This window comes from Pongo pygmaeus, chromosome 10, assembly GCF_028885625.2.
Source record: "Pongo pygmaeus isolate AG05252 chromosome 10, NHGRI_mPonPyg2-v2.0_pri, whole genome shotgun sequence".
NCBI classification, from domain to species: Eukaryota; Metazoa; Chordata; class Mammalia; order Primates; family Hominidae; genus Pongo; species Pongo pygmaeus.
In genome coordinates this window covers 114,028,916-114,055,919 of record NC_072383.2, presented here as the reverse complement: position 1 = coordinate 114,055,919, position 27,004 = coordinate 114,028,916, and the positions used below count along the sequence as shown (strand labels likewise).

The following is a 27,004-nucleotide window of genomic DNA, read 5'->3' as shown; positions in this document are numbered from 1 at the left end:
GGCACATTTGGCAATACAACTGAAGGCAGAGAGAGCAAGAGAGCAGACAGGCTTTTAGCATAATAGCACATCGATAGGTGAAGAGAAACTGAAAGTCATACTTGGAAGATGATGTGACACCATCCCCATTGTCCTTTCCAGAGATGAGCCTGACAGACTTGAATTACTGACAACCCACAGCAGAAGCTGAAGAGGTGAGCGGGCACCCTGGTGAGGTGAGAAAGAGATGGAGAGAACTGACCCACGGAGAGGGATGGAGGAGAGAGCCCCAAGATGTGGTCATGAGGCAGGAAGTACCTGGTTACGAGGAACTGGGGTGGTGTTTGAAAGAGAGGGTCCAGGAAGGGTGCCCCTGAGGATGTGCTTTTTGTACTTTGTTAAGTAAATAATGAGAAACAGCCATGTCCCAGGCAGAGAGAAGCTCAGGAACAAAGATCCTGGGACAAGAACCGGCTTGGCATTTTGGGGAAACAGAAACAAAAGCCAGGGGAACTGGGTGTGTTGAGGCTGGGGAGCTTGGGACAAGGTGGGCTCTGAGCAATGCTCCAGGGCCAGGTGGGAATGGACCCTCAGTGCCGTTCCACGGAGTGTGGATTTTACTTTCAGTTAGGCAGGAGCTTGCTCATTCTGAACTCTAGCTCTCTGCTTTGGAGGTGACTCAGCTGTCCCCTTGTTTTTTCTCTGATTCTTGGCTTCTGTTCCTAGTACCACTGCTCACGCTCTTTCCTCCATGCCTGGGCCCCACCCAACCCCACTGAATCATTGTTTCTGGAGGAGGAGCCCAGACTTGTGTAAGCTACTAAAGCTCTGCATGTGATCCTCATGTACATTTAATATAGGGAACCAGTGGATTTCTCTCGCTCTCTCTTTCTCTCCCTCTGTCTCTCTCTGACTCTGTTTTTGTCTCTGTCTCTCTCTCTCCCCCTTTCTGTCTCTGCCTGTGTGTGTGTATACATCTATGCATACACAGTATTTAGATACATAATTATATATATGATTATCTACCCATCCATTCACCCCACCTATTATCTGTGTATCTATCTATCTATCTATCTATATCTATCTATTTAATCTAATCTATCTACCTACCTATCTATCATCTACTATCATATAGCTATCCATGTTTGTTTTATCTATCTATCCATTTTTAATTAAGCAAAAAAGAAAACTTCAAAGAATAGTAAAATGACATCATCTTTATGTCTCTTAGTATAACATTGATATAAACAATAAAAAGGAAACACAAGGAAAGAAAGAATGGGTAGATCTCACTAAATAAAATAAAGACCTTATTTTGCTATGATTTGCAACACTACAATGATTAACCAGGTACCTGAGTATTTTGGCAGATTCATTTGGATGTCCTTTGGAAAAATTTCTGGAAGTGGAATTGCTTACTCAAGGAGTATTAAGTTTTAAAAACTTTCAATACATATTGTCAAATTGTTCCCTTAGCACTTAGACCAAATCAGGTCTCCTCAGTATCATTTATTTATTTATTTATTTTTAAAAAGATAACTAAAAGGCAAGAGACATACTGGAAATAATTTTAGCTACATATATATTCAACAAAGGGTTAAGTGCTCTTTTACATAAAGCAGTCATAGAATAAGCAAAATTCTAAAACCCCAAAGGAAAATAAAATGGAACTGGGACATAAACTAATAAGTGAAAGAGAATGAAAATTTCGCTAATGAATATTTAAAACTATATATATTCACACACATTAGTTACCAGAGAAACACAAGCCATAATTGCAATAACATATTTTACTCTCAAATTTGTGATTAAAACCTACTTACCATTCTTGTGAGAGTGTGATGAAATGGACATTCATAGAATGCTAATGGGAATCTGAGTTGGTATAAGCTCTATGGTAGCATTTTGACACTGCATAGCAAAACTCTTAAGAGCATTCATTTTTCTTAACTGCATGATTCTACTTTTAGTGTTTTTTTCTAAAGAAATAAATATGCAGAAATATTTTGTCATCAGCTAATTCATTGTTGCAAATAATAGCAGAGTTGGTATGACCTTTATGGAAAACAGTATGGAGGTTCCTCAAAAAATTAAAAATAGAGGCCGGCGTGGTGGCTCACGCCTGTAATCCCAGCACTTTGGGAGGCCGAGGTGGACAGATCACCTGAGGTCGGGAGTTCGAGACCAGCCTGACCAACATGGTGAATCCCCGTCTCTACTAAAAATACAAAATTAGCCGGGCATGGTAGCGCATGCCTGTAATCCCAGCTACTTGGGAGGCTGAGGCAGGAGAATCGCTTGAACCCAGGAGGTGGAGGTTGCAAGCTGAGATCGTGCCATTGCACTCCAGACTGGGCAACAAGAACAAAACTCCGTCTCAAAAAAAAATAGATCTACCATATGATCCAGAAATCTCACTACTGGTTATACATCCAAAGGAAGGGAAATTAGCATGTCCAAGAGATAGCTGCACTCCCATGTTCATGGCAGCATTAATCACAACAGCCAAGTTATGGAAGCAACCTATGTCCATTAACAGAACGACATATAGATGAAGAAAATATGGTAGATATACATTGTGGAATAATATTCAGCTTTATTTTAAAAATCCTGCCATTTGTGGCAATGTGCATGAAACTGGAGGACATTATGCTAAGTGAAATAAGCCAGCCACAGAAAGACAAATATTGCATGATCTCTCATTTATATGTGGAATCTAAAAACATTTAACCCATAGAAACAGAAAGTAGAATGCTGGTTTTCAGAGGCTGGTGGAGGGGGTGTGGTTGTTGGGGAGATGTTTGCCAAAGGACACAAAATTTCAATTAGATAACAGGAATAAATTCACATCAGCTCTACAACAGAATGACTAGAGTTAATGATGTACTGTGTTCTTAAAGAAGAAAAAAATAAAATGGCCAAAAAAATTAGAACCTGAATATTCAACAAAAAAGACTGGTTAAATACATCATAGAATATTACAGCCTGAGAAAATGATGTCATCTATAAAATCCAAGATATAGAAATGATAAGAAAAAAAGACAGTATGCAAAAATGTGCGTACAGAGTGATCTCCATTTAAAACACAGTCACTCCCAGCTTATGCAATTGTTTTTATTTTGGAAAGTCTTGTGCAATTCAAATTTTGCATAAGTCAAAAAGATCCTTTGTAGTCACTGCATATTTTAAAGTTGCAAAACTTTTGATGTGCCTTTTGTGTGCATGTAGTTCGAACTGTTATTCAAATATTTTCCTTTTTATTTTTGAAGTAGCCAGGGTTCACACGAAACGGAGCGAGGAGTTTTTTGAATATCCCCCATAGTGCCTCGCTTTGTGTTGGTTGTTTAATCAGTGCTTGGTAAACACTTGTTGGATTTATTTGTAGGAGGCTGTGATGGTTTTACAGATGCTTATGAAATATTTCTGGCTCTCCATCTTTCCCAAATGTAATAGACAATCTCAGATCTCCTTGCACTTAGGGTCATGTGATTAAATCTAGCCAATGAGTTGTGAACTTCTTGATGGGCATTTAATGCCAATGTGAGATCCACAAGAGATCTTTTTTCCTCTGCTCTTGTGAATGGCAGTATTCCAAATGATAGTTCCTCCATTATCCTTATTCTTAAAGTGAGGATGGCATGGAGCAGAGCCCTCAGCCAGCCTGTGATGAACATGTAGCATGCACAAGAAATGAGCCCTTGTTATTTCAATCCATCAAGATTTGGGGGATGTTTGTTACTGCCACAAATCCTAGCCCCTTGACACTCAAAGAGTGACCTGCAGACTGCCTGCATCAGCCTCATCTGGGGGTTTGTTAGAAATTCAGAATCTTAGACCCTTCTTTCAGACCTACTGAATCAGGGACTGCATTTTTTGTTTTGTTTTGTTTTTGTTTTGTTTTTTTGAGACAGAGTCTCACTCTGTCACCCAGGCTGGAGTGCAGTGGTGAGATCTCAGCTCGCTTCAGCCTCTGCCTCTTGGGTTCAAGCAATTCTCATGGCTCAGCCTCCTAAGTAGCTGGGACTACAGGGATGCACCACCATGCCCAGCCAATTTTTGCATTTTTTGGTAGAGACAGGGTTTCACCATCTCTGTCTGGTCTTGAACTCCTGACCTCAAGCGATCCACCCACCTCAGCCTCCCAAAGTGCTGGGATTACAGGCATGAGCCACTGCACCCAGATCTAGGAGCTGCATTTTAATAAGGGGTCTCAGGTGATCTGTGCACATAATAAGAATCCCAGAGTTCTGCTCTAGCCTATCTGGAATGATACTCAGGCGAAGGGAAGCAGAATCCGTGGAAGTTGAGAAGTGTACGCAGAAGCCTGCATTCCAGCAGGTAAGTCACTCAGCTTCTCTGAGTCTCAGTTTTCTCATAGAGATTTAAGTGAGAATCCAATAAAAATAACGTACACTTCATAATGTATATTTTAAAATAAAATATATTATGTATATTTATCTATTATATATATTTACCCATAATGCACATTCAATAATGTACATCATGGGTCCTAGTAAATGCTCAATAAATGATCATGGGCATTATCATTTCAGAAAGAGTATAGATTGCCACATGCCGGGACTGGAGTCTTGGCTTTCTAAAGATCTTTTCCATTACCTCTGCAGCAAGAACGACATCTTCTAAAGACTCAGGATGGCCTCTAATGTAAGGATTCAGTAAATATTGATCAATTAACCCACCCACGATGAGATTCCTGTCAACCACTTAATCACCTTCAAATGGCATGTTTATTTACTTAATTCTTCTTCTGCCCTGTTTCTGCAGCTTCACAGCCTAATTCCCTGATCCTCCAACCAGGAGGCCTCCCCAGGCCTGAAAGAAGTGTTTGTAAAGGTAAGAACAGCTGTTAGCTTTGCATGCTTTTGTAGGATCAATGTTCTATCCCTCTTATGCCTACAGAGGGCCACTTTCTCTGAGAACTATGGAGAAATTGTTCAGCAGCAGGTAATACACACACACAACACAAACACACATACAACACACGCACACACACACACGCACACACACACACACACTTTCTATTTCTATCCAAGGCAGAGAAAAGTGAATACCCCAGGGAAAGGACCTGGGTAAACACAATGATGATTAGACTGTTCACCACTTGCTTTTCCTGGAGAGAACCATCTATAGTATGTTTGTTCATTCCACCCTAAATCTTCCTGTGAGGAAGAAAATGCAGGGATTATTTATCTTTTTGTATTATGGAGAAACTGAAGTTAAGTGGCTCCCTAAGGCCATAGAAGACAGTGCCTACCAGGGCAGTGTTTGGAGTCAGGCAGGCCTGGGGATGAAGCAAGGGACCACCGAGGACAAACCTGCGGCATCCTGAGTGCAGTATTTAACTCTCTAAGCCTCAGTTTCTACGTGCAGCTCCTCCTGGCTGGGAAAGCCCCGCCCCATGCACTCTGTGATGTCGATTTTGAGTTGTTTTTAAAATCAAGGGGTTGGATGCAATTATCTTTACAGAACTTTCCCATGCATGGAGCGTTAACTCATCTAATCTTCCTAATGAGAGGAAGAAATTGAGACAGAATCAGAGAGAAGAAATATAGGGGAAGAGAGAGAAAGAGAGAGAGGGAGAGCTGCTTATAGGAAACAGCATTTCATCCTTTATTAATAACAACCACATAAACCCAAACTACACTCAAAAAACTGATGCCCACTATGAGAAGGAAATGATGCTGAATCTCTGACATGGGGACCAGCAGTCCCAGTTTGCCACGGACTAAGGAATTCCTAGGACATGGGACTTTCAGTGCTAAAACCAGAAGAGTCCCAGGAAACCCAAGGTGAGTTGGTCACCCTCATCTTTGATCAGGCCACACAGATTACAAACTGGCCCAGAAAAGGTGGCATTTCAGGGAATGCTGGGGCATATGTAAAAGAGAGTGTGGCTAGAAATTTCAAGAGAGGAATTGAAAATCTCCATGGGCACCCACCACCTTCCTTCCTCATGCATGGCCTTGTCTGAGCTGAGGTTTGCAAGGGTGGGGTTGCTGGGCCAGGAGTTGGATCAATTTTTGGTAGGAAAGGGAGGTGGAGAGAGAATGGGAGGAATTGAAGCACAGAAGCTCTTTAGAAGATAGACACCAACTAGTAAAACTTTAAGAATAAATTCAAAATCGGAAATCACGAATGTATCACAAGATATTTTTTAAAAAGATGGGGATCATGTAATTATAGAGGAGACGAAGGCTTGCTTTCCCCTGGCATTCCCTTCTGGCAGGGAAAGAAACCAACAGGGCAACTTCATCACGCTGATTCCTTCACGCTCTGGCAGGCAAGTGATAAAATTATCAGATGAGGGTCCACAGTTTCGTCTCCTACAGCCACTTTCGCCAAGTGTGCCGTGTCTAAAATAATGAAGGTGGCTTGATTAAATGTTCACTGGCTGCAACCGCTGTGCTAATTTGGAGACGGGCTTATTAGTTTAATGACCACTCCAAATCATCAGAATTCACTAGCATTAGTGCCGTGGCTTCATCCGACCTCAGCCCAAGGCTCCAGGCTGCCACTTCGCTGTCGCCTTGTCTCTATTTATATCACCCCTACTTCTCAGGGAGGACAGTGTGTGCGTGCATGTGTGAGAGAGAGAGCAGGCACACATACATGTGTATATGTGTGTGTAAACATGCAAGCATCACAACTGGGACTTTCTATGCACTTTATCTGCGTAATGATTTTAGCTTTTCTTCCCCCAAAGAAAAGTTGTTGTAGACTTTTTCTGTTTTTAATACCTCCATACATGTGCAAAGAGGGGCTCTTAAAGTGCTTTGGTGAAATATTCTTTTTCATTAGACTAAGGAGGGGAAAACCCAAATTGCTTACAATGACCCACAGGCTCTACGTGGCCACCTACCCTCCACCTGCTGGGGGGTATCTGATTTCATCTCCTGCACGGTTCTTTTCCTCACTCTCTTCCAGAGGCACAGACTTCCCATAATGCTCCTCAAACATACCAGGCATGATTGCCACCTCAGGACCTTTGCACTCACTGCCTCCTCTGCCTGAAACTCCTTCCCAAAATAGCATCATGGAATACTCCCTTACCCCTAATTGTTGTTCAAATGTCACCTCGGGGAGGCCTATTCTGACCATCTTATTTAAAATCATAACCTCCCTAATACCTCCCCCTCCACTTCACTCTGCCTTATTTATTCCTATCAAATACACTACATAATTTACATACATATCATATTTAATGCCTGACCCCCCTACACACACTGTGTCACTGTTGCCTGTTTTGTCTACTGTTATATTCCCAGTGCTTAGAACTACCAGAGAGTTGGTGCTCAATACATAGTTGTTGAATGAATAAATGAATGATCCCATAAATGCATGAGTGGTGTCAATATACAAGGAAATAAGGATCACCATGGACTCAGGGGAAGTCTTTTATTGGTTGCCTTTCAGCTGAGCTGTCACTGGTGGTGTTACTTGGCACAGATGAAGGTGAACAGGCCAATGTAATTCTCTCTCTTTCTGTAAGTTAGCTGGGAGGACACTGAGTGGAGGTGACAGGGAAGTTTGGGAGCTAAAAGGTTATACAGAGAGGTCGTGTGGGGCAAAGCTAAGGCCGGAGGAATCATGGTAACTTGAAGCTGTAAGGAAGGAGGTGCTATAAGGGACAAGGAAGATATACAGGTGAGGAAATGAAGAAGACACTCAAACATGAAAAGTGAATAGAACTGAGTTACATTAGGAGAGTAAAGGTCTCCAAATGACTGGCCCTGGGTATTTACTCCAGCGACATCATAGCTAGTATCACCTTCCAAGAGGTTTTTCTCTACCTTGCTTTTGTTTGGGGTGTTCCATGAGATTTTCCCTTTCATATCTCTCTTTCTATCCACCACCCTCTTGGGGTTATAAAGTAGGTTGTTAGACAACAAAAAGACCCTTGCTAAAATATAGGGGCTGAGAATTCTAACTTGTATTTGACTTGATTCTTCTTTTTCTCATCTGTAAAATGGGTCAGCTGTAGGTCAAATACTAGTGGTCTCCAGAAACATAGCTTAACCCTTCAAGGAACAGAGAGGTCTACGGATCTCTGCCCCTGTGGGTTCATACAGAGAAAAGGGGTATAATGAGAGATGGGGTATAATGCAGAAAGATGTTTTTGAGTGCAATTACTTTGTCTTTAAGATAAACTTTTAATTATAACAAAAGTGATAAGGATTCAATGTAGAAAACATGGGAAATGCAGAGATAATAAGGAATATTTTGTTCCTTGGAATATTTTGCCCGTTCCTTCCTTCCCCCTTCCCTCCCTTCCTTCCTTCCTTCCTTTCTTCCTTCTTCCTTCCCTCCCTCCCTCCTTCCTTTCCTCCCTCTCTCCCTCTCTCCATTCTTTCCTTCCTTCCTTTCCTCCCTTCCTCCCTCCTTCTTTCCTTCCTTTTCTTTTTCTTTCTTTCTTTCTTTCTTTCTTTCTTTCTTTCTTTCTTTCTTTCTTTCTTTCTTTCTTTCTTTCTTTCTTTTTCTTTCTTTCTCTCTCTCTTTCTTTCGTTCTTCCTTTCTTCTTGACAGAGTCTCACTCTGTCGCCGAGGTTAGAGTGAAATGATGCAATCTTGGCTCACTGCAACCTCCGCCTCCCGAGTTCAAGCAATTCTCCAGCCTCCTGAGTAGCTGGGATTTCAGGTGCCCGCCAACACGCCCAGCAAATTTATATATTATTAGTAAAGACATGGTTTCGCCATGTTGGCCAGGCTTGTCTCGAATGACCTCAAGTAATCCACCTACCTCAGCCTCCTAAAGTGCTGAGATTACAGGCCTGAGCCACCATGCCCGGACTTTGGTCCTTATTTCTGCAAAGATTATCTGCCATGAGTATTCCTTGATTCTAAGGTACATACATGCTCTCCTGATGTCTGAGATCAGGACACATCTTAAAATAAAGGATAGGTACATATATTTAATATTTCACACCATTCATCTCATACCCCTCTAAATAAAAGAGGACATCAAATCAATATTGAATCTTATAATGAAAATCATCTTAGATGAAAATATAACACTGTCTCTCTTTCTCTCTCTCTTAGAAAAATGGCATCGTGCTCTTTGCTGGTCTGCTTTTTTCTCATTTCATTTTAACCACACCAATATCTGGAGCTTTGGCCAAACAACTTGGCTTCTAGAAAATGTGGTAGGGAGTTTTCAAATGAGTGTGAGTTTCGCCCTTCCCTTTAACTCTCTAAATTGGTTTCTTAGGAATTAATTCCATAGTTCTTTTTCTAGATAATGTTTTAAAAAATATCTTCACATAAAAAACACAATCTTTTTTTTTTTTTTGAGATGGAGTCTTGCTCTGTCACTAGGCTGGAGTGCAGTTACTCAATCTCGGCTCACTACAACCTCTGCCTCCCAGGTTCAAGTGACTTTCCTGCCTCAGCCTTGCAAGTAGCTGGGACTATAGGCGCGCGCCACCACACCCGGCTAATTTTTGTATTTTTAGGAAGGATGGGGTTTCACCATGTTGACCAGGATGGTCTCGATCTCCTGACCTCATGATCTGCCTGCCTTGGCTTCCCAAAGTGCTGGGATTATAGGCGTGAGCCACAGGACCTGGCCGATCCAATCTTAAACTTACAACTTATGAGTTTTGTGACCTTACACAAGAGTCTTAATCTTTCTGGACTTCACTTTTTTGATCTGCATAATGGGAACAGTAATAGGACCCCTCTCTGTGGGGTATCTGAAAGGATTATATGAGGTAATGGATGTAAACAGCACTTACGAAAACACATAGCAAGTATTCCATAAGTGGTAGCAATATTAAAAGGTTAAAAATTTGAAAAAAAACATATAAACACAAAGAGAAAAATAACAATGATCTGCAATTTTGTTACTTAAAATGAAAACTACCTTTTAATTTATATTCATCCACATTTTCTGTACATTCTTAAGTATTATATACACCCAGACACACACAGGCATGCACTTATATGTTCATAAAAGTGAGATGAAACTGTATATATCTTTTAGTAAACAACTTTACCCATTCTACAATAAAGTATAAATATCTTTCCAGGTCAACTCCCTTAGATCTTTTAAATTCCAAGAACAAAAGATAAAAGAAGTTCTACCAAAATACAAACAACAGGCAACAACAACAACAATCTTCCTACCTTGATGTGTACATCTGTAATTGTGGTGTTAAAGTTGTGTAGGGAAAAAGGGAGAAAGCTTCATTTGTCTTCCTCCAGCTTGAGTTGATAGTTGGTGATTGGACTAATGGTCCCATGTACTGTTGTAACTTCAGGAACCGCTGTGAAACAAGGATTCATCAAAGAGGCGAAGTGAGAGGATTTTGTTTGCTTATTTAATAAAAAAAAAGAAAACCTAAAAAAATAGAGATTTCCTTTAGCTTGGAGGTATGGTTTAATTAGAATGGTTTTCTCCTGGGTTTTTGTGCCCTCATTCTCCACCTCTCCTCCATAAAGCCTGCCTGAGAAATGGCTTCTTAAATATGAACAAAATCATCCTAATTATTTAATCTACTCTTATGGAACACAGCATGTGGAAAAATGCGCCCTCAGTTTGACCTTCTGTGGTAGAGAAAAAGAGAGAAAGTCTAGATTTAAAAAAACAAACAAACAAATACAATGACAAAAAGCTCTTCTTTACTTTGACTGTTTTGCTCTTGTCTGCTTAATTTCTCTTAACTGTGGGCTCCTTAAGGGAAGATACCCTATCAGATTTATTTGTGCACCCTCAGAACCTCCCTAACACAAGGTACAGATCTTGGAATGAATAAGTGAATGGATGAATGAATGTAAGAGGGAGTGATTTGCAAAATCATTGCCAGCTTTGCTATTTTTCTTTTCTCTTAGACACGATCAGTAATAGAAGACTGCTACATTTTATTCGTCTAAGGAAGGGATGTTCTTAAACTTAGGTTTCCTCTACCTTCTTTCCTCAGAAAGAAAAAACAATAAAGATTCCTGTGAAGAAATTATAATAAAGAGGAGGCCATACACAGTGTTACATAACTCAAATTGCAAACTGTGATTGGTTTTGGTAGGGAGGTGGGATTTGGGGGATGAGGAAGAGACTTCCTGCCAACAAGCTCCTCACATTTCAGTGCCCTAGGTAATCATCCACCGGAAATCCTCTTAAAGCCCACGTTCACGCATTCCACATTTAAAATGCATAAAACTTTTGATGATTCAAAAAGGTTCTGTGAGGTTGATGTGGTGGTCAGGGCCATGTGAATCCTAGGCCATGTGAATCCTCATACCCCATAATATGGCTCGAGGGATTTCTCAAATCCCATGTTTACGAAAGTGAGCCTTACGCCCTTCTGTACACTTATACATGTTTAATGGATTGTCTTGAAGTGTGAAGAAACAAAGGTGTGGAAGTCAGAGCCCATTTCATTGTCTATGGAGCCAGGATCCCAGCAGAAAAAAAAAAAAATGCATTCAGCTGTTTAACTGAGAGACATTTCCATAAGGGCTATTTACAGAATTGTGAGCTGAGTTAGGAGAACCAGAAATGGATGATGAAGCACCATCAGGGACTTCTAACAGCAGGAAGTTGTCACCAACCCTGGAACACAAGGGGCAGTGGGAGGAAAAGGACTCTTGGGGTCCAATGAAAGCTGGAGCCATAGAGGTGAAGTCACCCAGTGAGTGGTGTAGACACGGGGAGCCACAAACCCTTTCAGATATATAATACAGAAGCAGAGAGGGAGTAGAGGCATTGATACCCAAGGTCTCTCTCTTGCCACCCTCAGTCTTCTGCTGGTGTTTATCACTGGTCAAACTCAACTGAAAGCCAGCAGTAAGGGAACATGAGTTTTATAGTCTGCGTGCATCACAGAGAGGACAGAGCAAGGTAGAGAGTTAACTTTTGAGATGGAATTGGAGTTAGAATAACCAGCATCCTTGATTCAAGGTGGTAAAAGGGAAGACAATGCCACCTGCCTATTTGTTGAGGAGACTGAGTTGACAGGAACAAAGTTTATTGGGTGATATTCTCGTGCAGAATCAACATAGAAGCTCCTCATTCTTTGGGAAGAAATGTTCCCTCCAATTGTATACATTTGACATTGGTCCGAGTGATGGATGGAGAGAAAAAATAAAGGATACTAGGTCCTCGGTGTGTTGTTTCACATGAAGACCACAAAGATTTTCTAGCTGAGAGATGTATTCTTATGGTAACCAGCTTCTAATAGTCCTATCCTTGTGTAGTTCCCTCCCACATTGTACCAGGGTTGGTCTGACCAATGGCATACAGCAGAAGTGATGGTGTTTCACCTCTGAGATTAGATAACAAAAGAAATTGCAGGTATATTATCTCTCCCCCATCCCCCCCTTTCCTGCTCTCCTTTTTCCTTCCTCCCTTCTCCCCGCTCTCTTCTCTCCTCTCTGTCTTTCAACTGATCACGGAGGGGGCAGGTGGGGGGAGCTATTTTGGGAGCAGCCCTGAAGAGAGACCCACATAGTGAGAATCTGAGACTTCCTGCCAACAGCCACATGAATAAGCATCGAAATGAATTTCCCTCAGTCAAGCCTTCAAATGAGATGACAGCCCATCTGACTACTTGACTGCAATGTCATGAGAGACTCTGAAGCAGAACCATGTAGTTAAGCTGCTTCCAGATTCTTGACCTTCAGAAACTGCGAGCTAATTCTGAGGTTAAATGCATTTGCTTCTTTTCAGTAATGATTTGTAACATGCATTGGAACCTTTTATTTTATGCTTATTGTAATCTTTCACAATGCCTGGGATTCACACTCTCTTAACTGTGTAACAAAGTCCTTGTCTAGCCTCTGAGACTCAGTTTCTTCAATTTTCAGTGAAGATCACAATAATCCTATCAAAAGGGTTGTCCTGAGGATCAAATTGTTGTCCAAAATACTTACAGTATTCTAATTCCCTAGGATAGTGCCTAAAACAGAGTAACTACTTAACAAACTTAGTTGTTATCATTAAAGAGGGAGAAAAATGGGTTTCAAATACTATTTATAATTAAGAGCATGGCGCCAATGAGACCTGAGATTACAGTTCGCCATTATTGCATGGTCTATTTCAGCTCTGTTATTTCTCTTGCCTCGAAGACAGTTCTGTTCTCTCACAATTGCTGCAATGCACAGTTTCCCAAAACAACATGCAGTTCTGCCAACCTCAGAGGTTGAAACATCCCCCTCCTGACCATGGAGAATTGACTGTCTCCACTCACGCCTCCTTGGCAGAAGGGGAATCCCTGATTTTCTGGACATGCTTTGTCACTCCCTGGGTGTGAGCCAGATCTTGCTCATGATTTCCATTCTCTAATGACTCAGGGATGAGTATGTGACTGAGTCATAGGGAGCCGGTGGGGTGTGGGTGGCTGTATGGTGTTTATACTGAAATCACTGGGGATTGGGGCTTCATAGAAAATAGCAACAATGAGTAGATGACCGGTTCAGATGTGAGTTCAGCAAACCACCAAGGCATGTGTATACCTATGTAACAAACCTGCGTGTTCTGCACATGTATCCCAGAACTTAAAGTATAATTTAAAAAAAGAGAAAAAAAAAGAAAATAGCAACAATGAATAGGGAGTCAGAGCAGCTCACCCAAGCTCTGTCATGTTTCACACTTAACCTGGGAAAATTCACCAACTTTCCTTGTGCTAAAAACGGCCAAGTTTTTCAATCAGTAAGCGCATCTTCTTTCTCTCTAAGAATGATGTCAAGAGCACTATTAACAGCTTTTGTCTTAAAGCTTGAGCTGGCCTTCATGACAATCTTCCCACTTTGGCAAGAGAGTACATCCATTTCAGTTTTCAACTCTCCCTTACTCCCCAGAAGCAGGTAAAAAGGAAAAGCAGCAATGAAAACAGTAGCTGTCATCCTGTGTCAATTACCCTCTTAGGCATAGAAAACTCTGACTGCAAAAGAATGGAAGAAAATTGCCAAGTGGACAGAAGGTTGAATCCCAGTATTTTCTCTCCAAAGCAATTCGCCTTTCAGACTACACATATTCAAAAAAGCATATGGGCCGGGTGTGGTGGCACATGCCTGTAATACCAGCACTTCGGGAGGCCGAAGTGGGGGTATCACATGGGGTCAGGGGTTTGAGACCAGCCTGGCCGACATGGTGAAACCCCATCTTTACTAAAAATACAAAAATTATCCAAAAATTATACAGATTACACCTGTAATCTCAGCTATTCTGGAGGCTGAGGCAGGAGAATCACTTGAACCCAGGAGGCAGAGGTTACAGTGAGCCAAGGTTGTACCACTGCACTCCAACCTGGATGATAGAGTGAGACCCTGTCTTAAAACAAACAAACAAACAAAAGCATATGTACAAGCACATATTTAGGGTCATGCTGTTTACAATAGTGAAAAATAGGAAGCTACAAAAATGACCATCTATTCGTGACTAATTCAACTAATTCATATACTTTCAAAAGTGGTATACTCTATAACCATTAGCAAGAATATGCTATATTTATTTGTATTATATACCGAAAGGATTATAAATCATTCTACTATAAAGACACACGCACACATATGTTTATTGAGCCACTGTTCACAATAGCAAAGACTTGGAATCAACCCAAATGCCTATTAATGATAGACTGGATAAAGAAAATGTTGCACATATACACCGTGGAATATTATGCAGCCATAACAAAGAATGGGTTCATGTCCTTTGCAGGGAAGCCATTGTTCTCAGCAAACTAATACAGGAACAAAAAAGCAAACACTGCATGTTCTCACTCATAAGTGGGAGTTAAACAATGAGAACACCTGGACACAGGGAAGGGAACATCACACACAGGGGCCTGTCAGGGGATGGGGGGCTGGGGGAGGGAGAGCATTAGGACAAATACCTAATGCATGCAGGACTTAAAAACCTAGATGATGGGTTGATAGGCGCAGCAAACCACAATGGCATGTGTATACCTAAGTAACAAACTTGCATGTTCTGCACATGTATCCCAGAACTTAAAGTAAAATTTTAAAAAGATAAATAAATAAAAAACAAACAAACAAAATCACACACAGGAATGTACAAAATATCTATTAAGTGAGCCACATCACAGTATAATAGGAATAGTGTAGTTCCATTTCTGTTTTGAATTATCCTCTGAGTGTATATGTGCATATATTTATTTGAATAAAAAATTTAGATGTCTGGAACATTACATACTAAACTATTAACAGTAATTGGGGGTGGTCTGGTTTTGGGAAGGATGAGAAGAAAAACAGCTTTTACTCTCTAAAAATCTCTAAAATTCTATACTGTTTGAAATGCTAACCACAAACATATTTGTGGATGACTTTTAATTACTTTTTATTAACCAGCTTAAAAACGGAGAGGTATAAGACATGGTACACTGGGTTTCTTCTAGTTTCTCTGCAACAAACAAGTTATGAACAACTAGCTAGTTTTGGAGAGAGGCCCAAAGTATAGGAGAAGGGGAAAAAAATGAAAGGATGTGGGAGAAAGAAAAGAAGGAAACTGGACAGTGGGAAGAGAAAATAACTACACGAGTATAGTCCAACAGGAGCTATGGAAGAATTCTAAAGCTCTAGACTCACCTGGAAGTTTGCTAAAAGACAAACTTGGGGCTCTAGCCCTGGAGATCTTGAGTCAGTCAGTCTAGAGAGGACAGGGGAAACTGCATTTTAATGCTTCTCCCAGGTGTCTCTCATTAGAAACCATAAACAATGGGGTTAAGGCCCATCTCCACAATCACTGCCTCTGCAACCTTGGACAGGCCGCTTGACCTCTCTGTGCCTTTGTTCCCTCATCTATAAAAAGAATTCCTTACACTCTCATTCTCAAATGTGAGTTTGTATCACAATAGCCTGAAGGGCTTGTTAAAATGCAGATTTCTGAATCTCTCTTTCTGCAAATTTCTGAGTCATTGGGTCTAGCAGTGAGCCCGATAAGTTTGCATTTTGAACAAGTTCAAGCGCTGTGGATGCTGCTGGTCTAGAAATCACTTTTGAGAACCAGGACTTTACCATTGAACAAGCCACAGGTTGCTGTAAGTAAGGTGCAAACGAAATCATACATGAGTGAGTGTTTTGAAACTAAAAAGGCTCATGTCACGGTGGTTAAATGTATCATTAACATCCTGCCTCCTCTACTTATAACTTTACAATTTGAGGAAAAACATCGTATAGTCTTCCGGAGCCTTGATTTCCACATCTCTAAAATGGGTGTAACATTTGATAGATGTGAAATTTCTGTGAAATATGCATTAATTCTCACATGATTACCACAGGAATGCTGGGAAGATTAAATCATTTTCAATGGAGAAAGTGTCTACCTGTGACAATTTTTGCTTTTATTACTGTCAGTGCTAAAATACTGTAAATGAGGAAAAAAAAGATTTGGGCACAAGGGGAATTCAGCTATAATTTATCAAGCCTCGTCTGCATGCTCAGGGGTGGCCATTCAGTGAAAATTGAAGTAGCAGGAATCTCTTTGCCAAACCACAGCAAGAACTCAGGCACTGGGCTCTGGATCCTGATACAGGTGCACTGTAGAGTGGGTCATGTGACCTTGGATAGAGTGGGTCATGTGACCTTGATTCTAAGATCCATTATTCCCTTGCTTGGAATTGGAAATCTGAGAACTTCCCCTTGGGACTCTTGAGAAATCAGACAGTCAATATGATCAAGAGCTGGCTGGAAAGCCAGGCTCTTTTCCTCCAGACCTATTTGGATCTTGTGGCCTTGAACATCCATGGGTCCCTTCTGCACTCTGAGCCCAGTTCACCCTCTGTGTCCCAGTTTTTCCATCCCCCAAACTCCCAGATCTTCATGCGGGTTCTGCGAAGAAGTGGCAAGAACACAAACCCTAACATCAGCATCCTGCCCATTGGTAGCCAAGCTCTGCTCCTCCCTGCTGCATTCTGATAGGGAGGGGACAGATAAGAGTTGTTGAAAGAATTGAGTTAACCCAGGGGAACCACCTGGCACATAGTAGATGCTTTCCCAATGAGATCTGTTGTTCTCAACACTCCACCATGCCTATCTGGTCACTGTCCCTTCCAGGGACACCATAAAGTGGCTGAAGGACTGTCTTGCCAGGGACATGACTTGGCTCCTCCCTGCTCATGAGTTTCCTGCCAGCCTTCCCCATGACGTCTTTCATTGCTTTTCAGTCCATGATTCATCTAAGCAAACGCTTAATGTTTTTTGTAAGCATGCTCACCCCAGTTCTCCATCATCAGGGCCACACAGGAATAATGCTCTTTTAAATAACAGATTCTTCTTTCTTCTTCTTCTTCTTTTTTTTTTTTGCCAATTCTTGGGCTCTAATTTTAAATAGCAGATTCTTATTCTTCTTCTTCCCCCTTTTTTTTTTTTTTTTTTTTTGCCAATTCTTGGGCTCTAACTCAGATTATCTGCATCAGGTTCTTTGGAGATGAGGCCACTTCCGCATTGTTAACAAGTTCCATGGATTCTCATGCATGGTAAAGTTGAAGAATCACTGTTCTCCACAATTTTGTGTCTGTACAGGAGAAGTTGGCCCAGAGATGTATGTATGTTATTATCATATATTGTTAAAGCTATTTTGATAGATAACATCAATAACAATGACTGTAACCATTGAGTATTTACTAGGTGTGAGACCTTATAGCAAGGTGCAGACAGCAAACTACAGCCCGCTCGCCAAATTCAGCTCACCTCCTGTTTTTGCAAATGAAATTTTGTTGGGTTCTGTACTGTCTATGGCTACTTGCACGTGCCACAGCAGCAGAGCTGAGTACTTGCAACAGGACCCCAGGGTCAGCACAACGGAGAATATGTACTCTCTTCCCTTTTAAGAAAAAGAGTTTGCAGAACTCTGCCACAGAGATGAGCACAGACCCTGTGTGCTCAGATACTGTGTCCACTCTACCGTGAAATCATGGTCAGCCCTTAAAAGTGATGCCATAGAAAAATAATTTCTGCTACTGAAAAATGCTCATATTGGAGAGTGAAATAAAAAACAGAGAGGCTAGATTTCAATCTTGAGCAATTATTGCTCTGTGCCTCACTCTCCTTATTGGAAAAATGGCAGCAACAAAAATAGTTCCTCCTGGCATTTGTGAGGATTGAGAAGACTAAAGTAAAGGGCTTGGCCCCATGTCTGACACATCATAAATGCTTTAAAGAAACCCACAGTCATTCCTTAATCTGCATGGTAAGTAAGATTTTCATTCTCTCCAAGTTGCTTTTCCACTTATACTAAATGTTTGACAAAATTTTACAAAAAGTTATGCATGCCATATGAAAGAACAAAGTCATGCCCTTTGCAGCAACATGGATGGAGCTGGAAACCATTACTCTAAGTAAACCAACACAAGAACTGAAAACCAAATGCCTCATGTTCTCACTTATAAATGGGAGCTAAACATTGAATGCACATAGACATAAAGATCAGAACAACAGTCACTGGAGACCACTAAATGGGGGAGGGAAGGAAAATGGCTGAAAACCCACCTATTGGGTACTATGCTCACTACATGGGTGATGGGATCATTTGCATTCCAAACCCCAGCATCGTGCATGATACCCATGTCACAAATCTGCAGATATACCCCCTGAATCTAAAATAAAAGTTGAAAAATTTTAAAAAGTTATGCATGTGCTTGCATAGCTGTATGATAGGCAAAGGCACCTGTTTGCTGTTTGCTTGTTTATTGTCAGGATGGGTCCTGCCTCCTGGAACTTTGCTCTATCCCCACTTACTGTTCTGCAGGACCTCATGATTCTCAAAGCAAATCACCTGTAAATTGCTCCCTGGCACAGTTTCCAGTTGCTACCTGTGATTTTATTTGCCTGTGGATTTTGTTGATAACAAATGCCTCTGTGCCTTTATACAAATTCCTCTTTTCTTCATCTGGTCTTGGTTTCTCTGTCTTTAAAAGGGGAACATTAGGAGGAGATGGTCTGTGAGCCCCTTTCCAGCTCTCACATTCCGCTGCCCTGGGATGGCGAAGCAGCTTACGCACTTGAAGTTCCCACCACATCCAGTCTCCTCACTGTGCTCTGGGGAGAGGAAAGCCTGTGAAACAGAGCTTCCCTCCTTCTGGGCTGCTGGGTGTGGTGATCCTTTCAGCAACTCTGGAATCTGGATTAGGAGCTTGAGCAATGACCCTAAGCCCTGCACTCTATTTAATTTCCTTGATTTATAGCCAGGATTTCTCGCACCTCCAGGGGAGAGAGGTACTGCCATCTCAGTCTGATTCCCAGGCTGAGCCCACAATTCCTCGGCCTGTTTATCCACCTCTTGCTACAACAGAGTCCATCTCCAGGGGCCATTGTGCACCTCTTTTGAATGAGGTGGCATAGCCAAACCCTGGCTCCTCTCCACCCAGTAGGATTTCCTCTCGTGGAGGTGGCTTTGGGTTCTGATGATGCACACATCCTAGCCCTGAAGGCTGCCCAAGGGACAACGTGTGAATTTTATCAGCAACCCCCAGTGGGGCTTCCTTGGACCTCTAAGATCCCATTTGTTTGTCTGACATTGGAGGTGGAGACCAGCACAGCCCCAAAGGTAGAGCTTGGTGAGTCTTGGGGCAGCTGGAGGACGTGTGCAGGCCAGCAGTTGGGAGCAGAAGCCCTGGGGAGGGAGAGTTGGCTCCAGCTTCAGTTGGCAGTCCTTCTGGGTTAGAGGGGAAGTTGAGAAGGGAATCCAGGATCTGACAAGACCCAGGAGGGGAGGAGGTCAGGATGGGGAAATAAGGACATGAGAACTCTGTCCTCCTTTCTCATGGCTTTCTCCTTTAACTGGAGCCAGATTTGCTTCCAAAGCAGCTGGTGTAGCCAAGCTGAGGCCAGGGAACTGGAAACCTGGACATGTCTACAAGCAATATGGATGCGGAAGTTGTTGCTGTGTATACAGTAGGTGTCCCCACAGATGCAGGAAGCTTACCTCCCACTGGTCCTTTGCCCAGATGCCAGTGTTGACACCTGGCACAAGTCTTCAAGCAGCTCAGTCTCCTTCTTTCTTTTTCTCCCTCTTTCTTCTCTTTTACTCATTATTCTTCTATTATGGTCCTCTTTTCCTAGCTTTCCTCTCTCTTCCTAGCTTTTTCTCTCCCCTTTCCCATGTTCTCCTGTCATTCTCACTATCTCCCCATCTTCTCTCCCACTCCTCTTTTATATTTTCTTTCTTCTTTTTATTCGGTTTCCTCTTTGTCTATCGCTTGTATCCCCTTCCTTTCTTCTGTTGCACTTCTTTACCTCCTAAAGCAGTCATCCTCAGTGTGGTCCCCAGACCAACAGATCAGCATCACCTGGGAACTTGTTAGAAATGCGAATTCTCTGACCGCACTCCAGACCTGCTGCCTCAGCCACTCCTGGAGTGGAACCTGACAATCTGTGTTTTCGTAAGCCTCCAGGGGAGCCGATGCAAGCTAAAGTTTGAGAATCATGATATAAGAGGAAAATGGCAATTTTCAAAAAAAATGGAGTATCTTTGAGTGCTGATCCAAAAAGCCCTCATTTCTAAACATGTAAAGCCCTCTTGTACCCATTAGCTAATTTGGACGTTGGACCACCAGCCTGGCTGAGATGCTTTCAGAAACAACACAAGCAATTACACTCAAGTTCTCTGATTACTATCAGGCTGCTAAATCCCCTCGGCCAAACTATGTCTTTCCTGTTCCTGGACTCTGCCTTGCTTCCTCTCCTTCTCCAGTTGCTTTAAGGAGTAAGACATCAGGGGACACTGGACCTTATATCCAGCAGCTCATAGTCAGGATCAACATTTGGCAAAGTGTGTTCCTCAGATACTGATAGGGATATTAATAGAAAAGGGTACCGTAGTCAAATGCAGGTGGGGAATGCTCAGTGAACAGATTGCTTGACTGCAGAATTTTTTAGAGTCCAAGTGCGTGGTGGCTCTTGGTTGTTCTTTTTTTTTTTTTTTCCCAAGGCAGAGTCTCACTGTGTCACCCAGGCTGCAGTGCAGTGGCACGATCATGGCTCACTGCTGTCTGAACCTCCTAGGCTCAAGAATCCTCCAGCCTCAGCCACCAGAGTAGCTGGAACCACAGACGTGCACCAGCATACTGGCTCTTAAAAGAGAGTCGGTGCTAGTAGCATATCCTGAACTTAACGACAGAGCTCTATTTTCCTCTGGGCATTGCACAGGATAAGTACATTTGGAAGATGCTAATTTAGGAATTGATAACCTTTCTCCTCAGGAGTGTCACCTGTCTTAGGCAGTGTCTGGTATGGAGGAAAGGAACCAAGATGGTGCTCAGTAGAGTATTTTGACCTTGAAAGGGCCTGTGCATGAAGAGAAAGGTCATGTTCAGAAGCTCCTGGGCCTCCTGACATGCCCACCTGTTGGTGTCTAAGTGGGTGATGAACAGCCTTTTGTGCTCAGATGGTGAAGCCAGCTTCCCTCCATGATACTGACTATACTCTGATTTCAGGAGGAAGAATAAGAAAACTATCCTTAAGTTGCTCTTTCTTAAAGATGCCCAGAACATACCCCTGGAGATTCTCTTTCAGTAGATCTGGCATGAGGTCTGGGAATCTAGATTTTTTTAAAGTTCCCAGGGGCTTTGGATACAAAATGAGGGCTAAAAGCCATTGGTTTACATGAATCCGTGCATGGTGTTTAAATAATGATATGCTCAGGGAAATAGAGAAACCAGAGCTATGTCCATAACCTTTGAAACAGACATAAGGGAAGACAGCCAGATCGTTTTTCTAACATCATACATGGGGCCCTCAACAGGGAAAATGGACTGTGGTTTTGCTTGGGGGTGGTAACATTGAGGTGCGAGTAGAGAGAGAGCTTCTTATTTTCCTATAAACCTGAAAGATACAAAACCATGGTTTAGATCAGTGACAAATAACCCTTTTTTTTTTTTCATCAGAAAGAATTATTCAGGAAAAATAAAACAATTTTATAGCCTATTTTTTCCATTAAACTTGAAAATAGTTTTATTGAGTCCCACAAGGGGGAAATGTGTTTTTACCATTGAGATGATCAACCTACTTTTAGCAGCAGAAATCTTTTCTCAAGAGAAGCCTTATATTTAAACTCCAACATATACCATATTAAAAAAGGTTACACTGCTTGAAGAGTAGATGGGAGATCTGAGGTCCAAATAAGTGGGTCATTTTCTCACTGAGTTTTGGAGGTAATGTAGGCATTTTGGGGGTACAAGAGTGGGAAACCCATATCCTACTTTCTGGATTCCTCCCCCTGCCAAAGTCAATGAGAAAATCAGCACTTCTCTCCCTCCACAAAAACGTTATTTTCCAAGAATATTAAATTAGTCACAACATGACAGCAGCTTCCAAATTTTTAATATGGTACCAAATCTCAAACTACATTTATTTTGATGAATTGAGATTCTAGCAATTGCACTTAAAAATTCTCTTTAATTTTTAGAATTCACATCACTTAAACTTCTACAGAGACTTCATAGTTGTTGCTGTTTTTAATGTGGGATTTGATAGAGTTCATGACTTTTTCGTCTCATCTGAAAAGACTACAGCAACAATAACAAAATAAACTTAGTGTATACTATCCTTATTCTTGCAGGAAGAAGTAACTGGAACAGAATCATCTGGCAAAATCAACTGAGAAAAATGGAAAAAAAGTACCACCTGGCTTCCTTGATAGTCATATTTTTAGTGGCAATAATACCCAAATAATGTGGATCCCAATCAAGGTAATAAACAGATCCATCACCTTCCAAAGTTTTCTTGTGTCCATTTGTGTGTGTGTGTGTTTGTGTGTGTGTGTGTGTGTTAAGAACACTTAACATGAGATCCACCCTTTTAACAAATTTTTAAGTACACATTATTGTATTAACTACAGGCACTATGTTATACAGAAGATCTTGAGAACTTATCCATATTGCATAACAGAAACTTTATACCCAATGAGGAAACAACTCTTCATGTCCCTCTTTCCCCAGCCTTGGCAACCACCATGCTGTTCTCTGCTTTTATGAGTTTGGCTATTTTAGATTTCTCATAGAAATGGGATAATGCAGTATTTATCCTTCTGTGACTGGTTTGTATCACTTAGCATAACGTCCACCAGTTTGATTCATATTGTATGTAAATGGGAAGATTTCCTTGTTTTTTTAAGCCTGGATGATATTTTGTTGAGGTTGCTTCCACGACTTGGCTACCTGCGAGTGCTACTTGGAAGTGTAGATTATCTCTTCAAAATCCTCATTTCAATTTCTTTAGCTATAAACTCTGGAGTGGAATTGCTGGATCATATGGTAGCTCTATTTTTAATTATTGGAGGAACTTCTATTTTGTTTTCTAAAATGGCCGTACCAATTTACATTCCCACCAATAGCATACAAGAGTTCTTTTTTTCCTACATCCTTGCCAACACATCTATTTTCCCTTTGAAAACAGCCATTCTAATAGGTATGACGTGATATTTCATTGTGGTTTTGATTTGTGTTTCCCTGATGATTAGTGATATTGAGCACCTTCTCATATATGAGAGGACTTCAAAAGTTCATGAAGAAAAACTTTATCTTTTATATTAAAAGATAAAAATAAAAAATGCAAACTTTATTTTTCTCAACATAAGAATCATCAACTTCAAGACACTTCTGCAAGCAGTAATACCAGCCATTTAGTCCATCACTAAAGAACCAAGGGTCTTGGGGATTTAACCACGTTAAGACAATATTTTTTATGTTATTAACTGAAGAAAAATGGGTACCATTTAAATATTTTTTAAGATTAGGAAACCAAAAGAAGTCAGAAGAAACCAAATATGGACTGGAAGGTGGATGCCTAATAATTTTCTATTCAAACTCTTGCAAAAGTGCACTTGTTTGATGAGAGGAATGAGCAGGAGTGTTGTTGAAGTGGAGAAGGACTTTCTGGTGACGGTTTCCCAGGTGTTTATCTGCTAACACTTTAACTAACACTCTCATAATAAGCAGATATTATAATTCTTAGGCCCTCCAGAAAGTTAACAAGCAAAATGCCTTGAGCATCCCAGAAAACTGTTGCCATGACCTTGCTCTTGACTGCTCTGCTTTTGCTTTGACTGGACCTCTTCCACCTCTCAGTAGCCATTGCTTTGATTGTGCTTTGTCTTCAGGATTATAATAGTAAAGCCATGTTTCATCTCCTGTTACAATTCTTCAAAGAAATGTTTCAGAACCTTAATTCTACTTGTCCAAAATTTTCGTTGAAAGCTCTGCTCTTGTCTGCAGCAGGTCTGGATGCAGCTGATGGTGTTGGTGCCATTGAGTAGAAAGTTTGCTCAACTTTAATTTTTCAGTTGAAATTGCATAAACTGAGCCAACTGAGATGTCTGTGGTGTTGGCTGTTGTCTCTGCTGTTAATCATTGATCCTTTCCAATTAGGTCACACACAAGATTAATTTTTTCCTTACAAATCATTGTGGATGATCTGCCGCTGTGGGCTTCGTCGTCAACACTGTCTCATCCTTTCTTATAGTGAGTTATCCATTTGCAAACAGCTGATGTCTTTGGGGCATCATCCCCATAAATTTTTCATAAAACATCGATGATTTTACCATTCTTCTACCCAAGCTTTACCATACATTTGATGTTTGTCTTTCCTTCAATTTTAGCAGAATTCATGTTGCTTTGATAAGGACTATTCTCAAACTGATGTCTTATCCTTCCTAGTGCCTCCAACTAGATCCTGTTGAGACATGTTGTAACAAGTTAATATAAGTTTATTTCCATGTAAAAAATTTTGAAATCCATGCCTAGCTTTTTTTATAATACACATCTTCCATGAACATTTTGAATTCCTTTTGTACTTGGCCATTTGTAAATCATTGGAGAAATATTCATTCAAATACTTTTCCCATTTTAAAATTATGTTATTTGTATTTTTGCCATCGAGTTGTAAGAGGTTCTTGTATATTTTGTGTATTAACCCCCATCAGATAAACAGTTTGCAAATATTTTCTCCCATCCCATAGGTTGCCTTTTCACTCTGTTGATTATTTCCCTTGCGCTGCAGAAGCTTTCAATTTGATGTAGTCCCACTAGTAACTTTTTGCTTTTGTTGCGTATGCTTTTGGTGTCATATCCAAGAAATCATTGCCTAGATTGAAACTTCTCAACCAAGAAAAGCCTAGCACCAGATGGCTTCACTGGTGAATTCTAGCAAACATTTAAAGAAGAATTGATGCCAATATATTTCAAGCTCTTCCAAAAAATTGAAGAGGAAGAAATCCTTCCAAACATATTTTATTAGGCCAGAATTACCCTGTTACTAATGCCAGACAAAGATACTATAAGAAAAAAAACTACAGGCTAATATCCTTGATGAACATAGATGCAAAAATTCATAACAAAATACTAGCAAATCAAATTCAACAGCACATTAAAAGTATCATACACCATGAAAAGTGAGATTTATCCCTGGGATGCGAGGATGGTTCAACATACACAGATCAATGAATATAATATCCCATATTAAGAGAATGAAGGTTAATAAGCATATAATCATCTTAGTAGACGCAGCAAAAGCATTTGACAGAACTCAACACCCTTTTATGACAAAAACTTTCAGCAAATTAAGTGTAGAAGAAACTTACCTCAAAACGGTGAAGGCTATATATGAAAAGCCCACAGCTAACATCATACTCAGTGGTGAAAAACTGAAAGTGTTTCCTTTAAGATCAGGAACAAGATAATGATGCCCACTCTAGCTACTTCTATTAAGGATGGTACTAGAAGCCAGAGCAATTAGGGAAAAAATGAGATATTTAAAAAGACATTCAGATCAGAAAAAAAGTAAAATTGTCTCTATTTGCAGATGGCATAATCTAAAGACTCCATCAAAAAAGTGTTAGAACTAATAAATGAATTTAGTAAAGTCACAGGATACAAAATCATCATTTAAAAATGAGTTGCACCAGGCATGGTGGCTCACCCAACATTTTTGGAGGCTGAGGTAGGAATATAGCTTGAGTTCAGGAGTTTGAGACCAGCCTGAGAAACATAGTGAGACTCTATCACTACAAAAATAAAAAAAAAAAAAACAAATTAGTCAGGCATGGTGGCAAACAACTGTAGTCTCAGCTACTCAGGAAGCTGAGGTGGGAGGATTGCTTGATCCTAGGAGGTCGAGGCTATAGTAAGCCATGATTGGTCCACCGCACTCTAGCCTGGGTGACAAAGTGAGACCCTCTCTCTCAAAAAAAAAAAAAAAAAAAAATCAGCTGCATTTCCATACACTAAAAATAAACTATTGGCAAAAAAATTAAGAAAGTGACCTTATTTACAATAGCATCAAAAAGATAAACATGCAAAAACAATTATGTTTCTACAAACTACCAATAAACACATGGACACAAAGATTAGAAAGTACAATACCATTTACAACAGTATAGCTGCAAATCTGATAAAGCATATACAGGACTAAATGATATACATATACTAAAAAGTGCAATATGCCAATGAAAGAAATCAAAGAAGGTCTAAATAAAAGGAGAGACATACTGTATTTAAAAAAAATACTTAGAAACAAATTTAACTGTAGAACACTGGTACAGTGAAAAGTACAAAACATTGATGAAAGCAATTAAAAATGACACAAATAAATGGAAAGAAGTCCATGTCATGGATTTGAAGAGTTAATATTGTTAAAACATCTACACTACCCAAAGTAAATCTGTAGATACAATGCTATCCCCAACAAAATCCCAATGACTTTTTTTTATAGAAATAGAAAATGTTCTCTTTTCTTTGTTTCTACCAGGGTTGAAGAGAGACCTTTTGTGAGGAGTTTGAAGGGGGAATGTCCTTGAGTATGTCGAAGAAAATTGAGGATGGTAAAATGTTCACTGGAAGTGACATGGGGTGAGCCATGAAATGCATCCTCAATGACATCCTTTGATAGACTCAGATAAAGAATGAAATTCCTTTTCATTTCATTGATTGGCTGTTTGATATGGTTTTGCTGTGTCCCTGCCCAAATCTCATCTTGAATTGTAGTTCCCATAATCCTCATGTGTCGTGGGAGGGACCTGGAGGGAGGTAATTGAAACATGGGGGCAGTTACCTCTGTGCTG

At 40.7% G+C, this 27,004-nt stretch overlaps 1 long non-coding RNA gene across 1 annotated transcript; it reads left to right on the top strand.

Moving 5' to 3' along the window:
- Positions 1-65: 65 nt before the first annotated feature.
- Positions 66-27,004, top strand: LOC129009880 (uncharacterized). Its single transcript, XR_008492861.2, has 5 exons — positions 66-194; positions 4,533-4,644; positions 4,765-4,833; positions 22,508-22,637; positions 26,692-27,004. It is a non-coding gene; the product is annotated as an uncharacterized LOC129009880 (long non-coding RNA).